We start from the raw sequence: 8,296 nt of genomic DNA on the forward strand, positions 1-8,296 counted from the left end.
TGACTTAAGATTTCCCCTTGAAGAAACTTAATTCTCTCCATTATTATTGGCATTTCTGCTGCGCACGTAGCCCCTCTCAAACTTCACTGGGGATAGTTTCCATGGGAACCAGAGAATGAGAACTGATGAGTCTCGAAACAGTCAAATAATAATCTTGCTTTTTTACCAGTGGGCAAAGATTTACTTCTCCAGTGTTTAATGGAAGGCACTAGAGCTTATTATGTTTTGAAGGAGAGGGGAAAAAAAAGGCATCTGTCAGGGAGCCAAGTTTGTATTGTATATCTTTAGGGTTCATGCTAGCTGTAGTAAAAGGCAAACCAGTACGTTCTCCTGTGCTTTTATATTACCTGAGTGATGGAAAGGGAAAGTCTGCTCCTCTGGTGAATCTAAGCACCCGTTGGCAGGGGGAGATGAGGGGGAGATGAGGAGGGAGCTGTGGTCATTGAGAGGGGAGCTGAGGAAATGTCTGCCAGAGGTACAGAGGCACTTCGTGAACACAACATTACTGAATGATTCTGTGGGAAACTCGCAGACAGATGCTGGCTCTGACCTTCCTCCAGGTGTGAACTGCCCAGGCTTTTGCACAATGCTGAGTGCACCTTACCACGACCTCATCTAGCCTACAGCCAGGCTGTTCATTGCTGCTGTGGTTCCAGGGCAGGGAGCAAACTTCCCCAAGAGTGATGGTAGGCAATGGATAAAGTCACACTGAATTCCAATGAGATGCTTTGCTAAATTCCCTAGTAGTTGACCAGCTAATTTCCAGTGTCTTCCTGAAGTACTGAGGATACCTATGAAGGACCACAGAGATGAGAACAGTTTCATTCTTGCAGAGATATCACATGGAAAGGAAAGAGAGATGTCCGCCCTTTTTAAGATCTGTGATACCTGAAAGATATTCTCCAAAGGGAAAAGCAAGCACAAATCCCATAACGAAGTTCCAGTTGTCCACAAATGCTGATGTATAGACCAGAACCGTATTCCTTTGGACCTATTTGACTAATACTATGGAGTTTTAAAGTAACATAATTCAAAACTTGAATTATAGGAGGCTAAATGGGCAAGATACACTTTAAAAAAACGTTTTCTCTTCAATTCATTTTTGTATTCATTACCATACTGTCATTTCCTATTTTAGAGCCCAAATACTTAATGTACAGTTTTGTGTAATGATTTGATCTTTACTTCATAAACATAAAGAGATAAAAAGAGAAGTACATACATAAGATATTACATTGTTTGGGAAAAAAAAACCACATATTTTTTTCCAGCTAGTTGAAATGGTAGATCCTGAGGGAGAATCACTATTGTCATTTCTGCTTTGTGTATTAGATCAGACAGAGATGTGATTAATGGTTTAATCCAGTGTTTAAATTAAGAAATCTCATTTCTGTCTGTTACTGGTAATTAATATGTTTGAAACACTGAAGGCAATTGCTGCATTTGAATGCAGGACAAAAGTTGTGGTTTTTTTCTCAGCTTGTGGGTGGAGCTAAAAAAAAAGGATGTTTACCTTAAAAACAGTGTAGAGAGGATTTTTCTATATTAAAGCAGTATTTTAATGAGATAAAAATGGAGTTGTGTTACTAGCAATATCAAGGAATGGCAGATAAGGGAGCAGGATGAGCTGGCAGATGAAGTGCAGGTAAGGAAGGTGGGGTTTTGTTGAACTCTTATGCTGTGACTTTGGGTTGTTTCATTTGGGCACCCTTGGATAGACAGAGAGACCTTTCAACAAGAGTTGTGCAGTTTAAAAGTACAACATACTGCTAATTTCACTTTTGAATTCTAGTATTGCATTTTATACTTTAACACATTTCAGTGTTGAATTATTGCTCTGTACAGGTCTGGTGGTTGAAGCTTAACACAAATGAAGTATATTTCCCTATTTTTCATGTCTAGTGGAGTTTATTCTCTGAGAACTGCTTGACTGAAACAAGCATTTGCCTGGTTTTTACATCTGCTGTGTGTCCCATAGTAGGCCCAGCTGCCAGCAGCAGAGGATGTCAGACTCTCAGCCAACCTAACTGAAGCGATGCTGGTAAAGAGGCTGCTTACCTTTCTGACCGTCTGTAAACAAGCATGTGGTTTTTGTCATGGATGCCGAGTCTGATAAGGAGCCAACAGACACTAATACTAGTAGGCTACTTAATGCTGTGTTCCCTCCTGTTCTCTGAGCTAGATCCTTAATTGCTGATCACAGACACTTAGGCACAGTGATTATTACAGGAGGAACCAAGGATTGTTGCCACTGATGAATCACAAGTCCCCAGAACTTTTTTTTTTTTGGAGGTATCAGCTGCTCTTTGTCTTGAAGGTCTGGGTGCTACAGTGAGAAAGAATGCAAAGATAATCATATAAAACCAGTAGAAATAGTATTGGTTCCTTAACTTCTGATAGAAGAGAGGTAGAGGAACAAAGGACAGGGCTGATACGGCTGACATTTCATCACAGCGTGCCCAAATCAAACAGCACTGTTTCCTGGGAGATCAAACAATGCTGCGTACTTATTAATCATGAGAGAAGCTCTCTGCTGTTCTCACCAGTCCTCCGAAACCTGTCTAACTCAAGTGGGCGAGGATCAGCCCACCCGTGACAAACTGCTGCAGCTTTATCCTACACGCTGTATATTATCAAAAATGTTATGTCTGCTCTGAACAAAATGTCCAACTGTGACAAATGTGGGCAGTGCTCCAAGAAAGTGATCGTGTCTTTGTGAGAAGACTGTACTTAAATTCAACCTTGAGGTTGGTTAATTCATTTTAATTAGACTAATCTGCAGACCTGCATGAGACATTCATTTTTTTTAAGCCTCTGTCATGCTCACTGAAATAAACATTTTGTAGTGTACTGCTAACTAAGCATCTGAAATGAACAGTGTTCTTCTCTAGTAACTGGCTGTATGCTGTGGTGTTCTTTACACTGACCCTGAGCTCCCACTGCTTGTTACAACAATGTAGATGCTTTAGGAAACCTTTCCCTGAAGTACCAGGACATCCTTTTCATCCAGGGAGCTTCTATTGGAGATGTACTTGTGTTGTCCTGGCTGATTAACACATGGCTTTATCACTGTTAAATTGCACATGATATGTCTCACTGCTGGAATGCATCCTATTTTGATACGGCGCGAGTCAGAGCTAACAATATAGCTCTTTTCATTGCTGAAAATCTTGATAAATAAATACTAACACAGAATTTTCTCTTTTGCAGAGGGCTGTATCTCAGTGGAAGGCAGAACTATCAGATATGCATTTTTTTTCTTATCCATCCAAGGAAGGGATGTGTTCTCAGTAGGTAGACTAGGATCTAAGAGTCTTTGAAGAATTACAAGCATCAACAAATTTTATAATCACTAAAAATCTGTTTTCTCTGCACCTGGTCTCTGATATGACACTTGATTGTCAATCAGATTTGTTTTACTGTGTTTTCCTATTTGAACTTCCTTACAAGATGAAAAGCTTGCAGGGGTTTTTGAAATGTAAGCTAGGTTGGAGAAAGGGCTGTGCAGAGCCTTCATTTAGAAGCAGCTTGTTAATGTGGCATTCATGTCTAATGTCAAAATGCTGCACAAGTTTTTAGCTGCAAGACTTAGAGAGGTTATTTTAAATAAAGAAGTTGGATTCCCTGTGAATGGTAGAAATATTAAAGCAGAATTATTGTAATAATGTGGCCAGACAGGTGTGTCAGGGAAGTCTTGTATACTTGCTTATGCCATCTTGTATAAAGCAATAATGTATCTATTGTTTGTTTAGATGATGCAATGAATGTGATATGTTGTCCCTTCCAGTGATGCATGCCAGATATATTTTACTCCACAGAAACCTTTGAGACAGCTATTAGGGAATTTGGCAACAAGCATGAAGGAGTCTTTCACACAAGATGTCCCTACTTGTGGAAGTCATTAAATCTGTGAAACGTAAACCTAAAAAATGTAAGGAAGGTGAGGTAAGAGGGGAAAATGAGTGGTTTTAGTGTCGGTACAGTTTTACTCAGACTTTTTAAATTGTGGGAAACAGCTGAAGGATTACAATGCATCTATCATCATTCCAGCTGCTGTTTAAGCAGTTTTATTTCTTTTTGCTGTCTTTGGTAGATCTTGTAACTTGTATGACATAGCCCAGGATTATTTTAACCACATAAGCATCAAATGATACTGTCTGTGTTTGAAAAAGCGTCTGGTCCTCTGCTTACTGTACCACTTACTGAGTTAAACTTCCTGAAGTCCCTTTTTTAAGGAAAGAAAGGAGTGTCAGACCAGAAGATCCCAAAGCAATGGGTAAGGAATTTGTTCGGAAACAAGGAAAAGCAGTGCCCGAGAAACAAATGTGATTCAGCGTGTTGGAAGCATCATGTTCTCCAGATCTGATCTGTTCCTGATTTCACTGAAATTAAAGGCTGACTTGTGTTCGGTTTCTGTCACAGGGGAGTTGGGCTCACAGGAGCTGAGCAGATGCCCTGCTGATACGCTAGTTAAGCTGTTGCAGAATGACTCAAGTGGCTCTGACTTGGGCTACGAGAGGATCTAGTCTATTAAGTGGGGTTGCATTTTTGTCCCCGGTAACATGGCTGTGACTTACACAGCTGCCTGTTGGAGATTTATAATGTGCTCTTTTCAAACGTTCCCATCAGCACTCCCACTCAGGCACTAGGCAGACTGAGTGAGTCCATGTGTTTCAGGGGTCTCATACCATGGTGTCAGACCTTCCTGACCTCTCAAAACAAAGGCCCTAGATAAAAAAGTTCTGCTGGCTTCTCCTCCTCGTCTGCTTTTCCCGCAGCAGCCCTATGTACCTAACCCTGTTCTGTGTGCATGGGTAAAGAGAAAAGAACAATACTGAAAGCTTAGCTGCCCCTTGTTTGGGCAGGCAAAACTACAGACTCTTTGCTTAAGGGCCACAGAGATTACCTCCTCCTTCTTTTCTCTATATAGTCATGGCATCCCAGTATGTGATGTGGGAAGTGCAGTCTTTTTCATGCTGCTCTATGCTTTGTAACCTTGTTGAGGAAGACTGTCTTTCTGGTTCTTCAGACTGGAGAGGGGAAGTAAGTTTCCAAGCAAGTTAACAAAAGCTAATAGCAATCTCTTCCAGTTTGCCACCATTTCTTGCAATTGCTCCATGATTTCAGTAGTACAGCTTCTGCGAGAGATTAGCTGTGTACCCAGGTGACGCTGTGCAATGTCAGCAGTCTCACAGAGGTTACTCTGTAGGTCCAGCTGGAAAAAGACACTAAGTCAGTTTTGCTGACGGCATGACCAGATGTGCAACCCCTCTTTGATTCCTGTGCTTTTATTTGATATTTTAGAAATTTAGAAAGCAAGCTAACAAAATCAGTGATGTTCTTTAAGCCTTTTAAATCACACTCTTCTCTACAGGATCAAGTGCTTAATCTGTTAAAGGAAGGCTTGGTCTGGAAATGGTGTCTGGATGCAGGACTCCAGTGTCCTGCCTCAGGTTAGGGGAAGATTCTTTACCACAGGGCTGTGCTCATGGCACTGAGCTTGCCAGAATTCACAGAACATCTGGACAGTGCTCTTGGCTATATGGTGTGACTGTAGGGTGGTCCTGTGTGGAGCCAGGAGTTGAACTTGATTATCCTTGTAGGCCCCTTCCAATTGGGATGTTCTGTGATTTCAATGACTTGAAAATTAGCACCAGCTTTGTAATTTCCTACTGCTTGCTACTGATTAAATATACAAAATCAGCTTGCAAAGTGTATATAGAAGTAATTATAACATAGCCTATTATTTCAGACTTTTGGATTTTTAAGAAAATATTAGCTTCCATTACTTGGTTACTTTGAACACTTTAGTTTGCATAGACCAGACTGAAGAGAATCAATTACATCTAAATAAGCTGTGTTAAATAAGTACATACGAAACTAATTCCCTTCTCCAAAAGCAGCGAAGTGCAACCAGAAGTGCATGAGATGTGAAACAGTTTCCAATTTAAAATGAATTTCTTCTTTTTGAACATTTGAAATCAGTGTAGTGTGCAACAGTTACTTTAAAAATGGGGTCTTGTTCTGTGGTGAGTTATTGTCTGCTCTCAGAAGACAAAAAGTTAAGCTGACATTTTCTTAATCAAACCCAAGGTTAGCACACTAATTTTCAGAACTTAATTCTCTTTTGTAACACGCATTTTTCTCCTCCTGTTTTCTTCTTCGATTTTGAGCCTCCCATGTGGAACACAGACTGTTCTGTATGTGTCCTCTTTAAAATTTCATGTGCTACAGATGAATCAGTCAGTGAAGAATTCATGACTCATTCCTACAACAAAATGTCATGAACTTCCCCACCTATGCGGCCTGATCATCACACCCCTTCTGATTTATCTCCTTGAAAACTTTCTTATTCCTTCTGCAAAAAGTTATTTGAATGTTTTCTTTCTGGTGATGCATCCATAAAGACCTTATTATTGACTTTTTTGCTGAAATGAAAGTCATGATAAAACTCAAGATTTCAAGGGTTACAGTATCTAACTACAAGGATGGCTGGTATGTATCATGGGTCATCAAAGATTCTGTTGTACAAGGTATTACAGGCAGTGTTAATCTGAGAAATAGTGTGTATCTCTGTAACTCTATTAATAGCAGATGGTTGGGTATCTGATTTCAGGTTTCGGCTTTGCTTTTTTCTTATTTCATGCTTATGCTCACTAAAAGAGAGATGGAGAAGGCAGTAAATTAAGCAAAGCTCAGTGATTTTCCATTGAGTGCTGAATGAAATGGCTTATATTTACCAGGACAGCCTGGGGAGGAAGGGAAAAGAATGAAGTTATGTAGACAGTCCATCTTCTTGATGTCCAGAGTAGCTGAAATCATTCCTTCTTGCAATGAGATGGGTTGAGAGAGTAAAGGTTTAAATGAAAGAAGTCAGAAAAAAAAAAGTTAAGTCCCCAGCCTTGAGATCCTGCATCCCTGAAATTCCTGCTAGTGTTGGCTGCCAGGCCATAGATTAGAGGGCAGAAAGGGTAAGCACCATGTATGAATAAATATGGTAGAAAACAGTGTAAGTTTGTTTATACTGGAGTGGGATTACATAGAGATCCTCAAGTGACTTGTACAGCCTGTCTTTTCATCATTACAGTGTTTCCTCTCTCATGGTTGATAGTTTCATGAGATACACACTATATATTGGAGGATTTAACTTTAACTTTAACTTACCCAAACCTCAGTTATATTCAGTGTATTAAAGTCCAATTAGTAATGTATACGTATGTATTTCCTTAATATAACATCTCCTTTACCCCCTTCTCTATTTGAGATCAGAAAGCCAGCCCAAAAAAGAAGTAGCTGAGTCTCATGTGGGTATTGTCTGCATTTCTGCCTTTATAGCAGAGGTTTCTAAAATCAGCTTTCTGACAATCCCGTGCTCTCAGCAGTCTGGGATGTTTGCAGACATTTCCTTTTCATCTGATGAGGGTGGTTCAGCACAGTCAGAAACACAATCTCCTTTCTGCTTTTCCATCCACAGCACTACTGAATGCCCCACAGTTTTTAAACATAATGAATTAAAGAAAACTCTAGAATAATTTGATGACTTAATCTTTACCTTGATAAAAAGTAGCATTTAGTGCCTCGATGCAACGTGAATTTTACATGAGTTAAGACAGCAGAATTTAACATTTTCTCTTTCCAAATAAGGAAGTTTTTTTCTATACTTTCCCTGTTAAGTTGCTTCTGTTGTTCTTTTAAACTTCAAACAGCCAATATGCCAAGCCAACCTCATGTGCCCTGTGAGGGCATCCGATGATTTTTGTGTTCAGAATTCATAAGAAGTTCCTCATTAGCAAATGCTCCATCCATGATAATGCCATCATCCGCTATCCAGGGAGGAGGGAGAAAATGAAAACCAGAAGAAAGCCAAATCCCAAACTCCCTTACTTGGTGCAGCCTCTTTCCAGCAGTCCACAAATCTTACTTGGGCATCTGGCAAGGACTTGGCAGCTTTGCAGTTGTGGGAAGTGAAAGATGATTGCAGTTAAACTCATGCGTAGCATTCTCTTCTTTTTTTGCAAAGATAGTAAAATAGTAATGTGGTACCCATTCGCAGGCTTGCATCTATGTATAGCTTTAGATGGCCTCTCCACAACACTTACAAACTGCTTGGAACACCATGCATGGGCGAATTGTAGCGCTGGTGAATTTAGGTTTGATCTCAACTCCCACTCTCTCAGCTGTTTCTGAAGACTTGGTGCACTGCGTTCTTTTTCCTTCTCTGAATGGCACTGTGCATTGCTAGTAGTAGCACCATGAGCTACTATATTGAATATTTGCTTAATTTCCTTACAGTGAA

Source organism: Coturnix japonica, chromosome 2 (genome assembly GCF_001577835.2).
Source record: "Coturnix japonica isolate 7356 chromosome 2, Coturnix japonica 2.1, whole genome shotgun sequence".
NCBI lineage: Eukaryota > Metazoa > Chordata > Aves > Galliformes > Phasianidae > Coturnix > Coturnix japonica.